The sequence below is a fragment of the Schistocerca gregaria genome, chromosome 4 (genome assembly GCF_023897955.1).
Source record: "Schistocerca gregaria isolate iqSchGreg1 chromosome 4, iqSchGreg1.2, whole genome shotgun sequence".
In the NCBI taxonomy this organism is placed as follows: Eukaryota; Metazoa; Arthropoda; class Insecta; order Orthoptera; family Acrididae; genus Schistocerca; species Schistocerca gregaria.
Window position 1 is genome coordinate 236,830,864 of NC_064923.1, and position 2,400 is coordinate 236,833,263.

A 2,400-nucleotide genomic window follows, 5' to 3' on the forward strand; every position below is an offset into this window, starting at 1 on the left:
AGCTATTCACTGAAGCTCATATCCCGTAGAAGTAACAAAATTAGGGAAATTTACACAGTTACCTTGAACTCACAGTTCAAATAGCCATTTATATTTTGCATGTATTTTCTATTTAGATCGGATTATATGGCGAGCCATTCAAGGTGCGATAGTTAGCTTTAGTGTTCATGCAACCAGAAACGTGTTTGTGCAGCTCTATGAATGCGGCTTTTGTGATGTTGGAAAACAGGATTGTGTGTCAGCATACCCATCATAAAGAGGTAGAAGAAAGGATTAAAACTGGTTCCCACGAGAGCTGAAATAAGCATCTGGATTTATGTTCACAATAACGAGGATTGGTCGGCCGAAGTTATGGCACGAAAAGCATCCTCAAAGCATCACCTAGCTGCCTCTATCCATTACCAAACCTCCAAAAAATGCGTCTTATAAGCCTCATTGGGTCTCGTTGCCCTCGGCCCCTTGCATCGTTTGCAGAGACGCCAAATCGGTACCTTTTGTTCCACACTACACTGATGTTACAAAAATCATGCAATGCATCTTAATATCTTTACGAACCTTCTTTTTCCGGGCATAGTGTAACAACTGCATGTGCTTGGACTCAACAAGTCGTTGGAAGTGCCCTGCAGAAATACCGGGCCATTCTGTCTACATAAATGTCCATAATTGCTAAAGTGTTGCAGGATTTATGCACGCCAGCCGGAGTGGCCGAGCGGTTCTAGGCGCTACAGTTTGCAACCGCGCGACCACTACGGTCGCAGGCTCGAATCCTGCCTTGGACATGGATGTGTGTCATGACCTTAGGTTAGTTAGGTTTAAGTAGTTCTATGTTCTAGGGAACTGATGACCTCACATGTTAAGTCCATAGTGCTCAGAGCCATTTGAACCATTGGAACCTTCGGTTAGTTAGGGTTACGTAGTTCTAACTTCTAGGGGACTGATGACCAAAGCAGTTAAGCCCCATAGTGCTCAGAGCCATTTGAGCCGTTTATGCACAAACTGACTTCCCGCTTATGTTCCATAAATGTTCGATGGTGTGCGCATTGGGCGCCATGGGTGCTCAAATCATTCGCTCGAAATGTCCAGAATGTTCTTCAAACGAATCGCGAATAATGGCGACCTGGTGACACAACATTGTTTTTTTGGAAAAGAAGTCCAAGAAGGCTGCAGATGGTCTCCATATTGCCGAAAATAATGACTAATAGTCAAAGATCGCTTTAGTTGGATCAGAGGATCCAGTCCATTCCATGTAAGCACAACGCACACCACCAGCTGCACAATGTTGTCTTGACATTTTGCGTCCATGGCTTCATGGGATCGGTGCCACACACGACACCTACCGTCAAGTGTTACCGAGTGAAATCGGGACTTATCTGGCCAGGTCACCGTTTTCCATTCGTTTAGGGTCTGACCAGTATACCAAAGAGCCCATGAGAGACCCTGCAGGTGATACCGTGCTGTTAACAACCGCCCTGCGTCGGTCGTCTTCTGCCATATCCCATTGACACAAAATATTGCTGCAGTGTTCTAACAGATATGATCGTCGTACGTCCCATATTGATTTCTGCGGTTATTTCACACGGTATTGCTTCTCTGTTAGCACTGACAACTCTTCGCAAACGCCGCTTATCTCGATCGTTAAATGAAGACATCGGCCAGTGTGTTGTCCGTGGTGAGAAGTAATGCCTTAAATTTGGTATTGTCTGCATACTCTTCACACTGTGCGTCTCGGAATATTGAATTCCCTAAAGATTTGCGAAATGCGTTTAGCTTAACTACCATTCCACATTCAAAGTCTGTTAAACACTTCATGCTGCCATAATCACGTTGGAAATCTTATCATATGAATCATCCGAGTACAAATGACAGCTCTCCAAAGCACTGCCTTATATACCTTGTGTGTGCGATAATGCCGCCTTTTACACACGTGCATACCGCTATCCCACGACTTCTGTCATTTCTGTGCAGATGCCATCAATCAAATGCCTGCCTTATTCTTGCGAGATAAACGACACTAGTATCCAGATCCAGTCTTTTACGTTCACTATTTTTACGACGTGTTACGTGCCGATGAGATGTACTGCATACCTTGCAGGGTTTTATGACAGTCCGTTCTGACTTTTTTTTGTCATCAGTCTACTGACTGGTTTGATGCGGCCCGCCACGAATTCCTTTCCTGTGCTAATCTCTTCATCTCAGAGTAGCGCTTCCAACCTACGTCCTCAATTATTTGCTTGACGTATAACAATGTCTTCCTCTACAGTTTTTGCCCCCTACAGCTCCCTCTAGTACCATGGAAGTCATTCCCTCATGTCTTAGCAGATGTCCTATCATCCTGTCCCTTCTCCTTATCAGTGTTTCCCACATATTCCTTTCCTCTCCGATTCTGCGTAGAACCTCCTC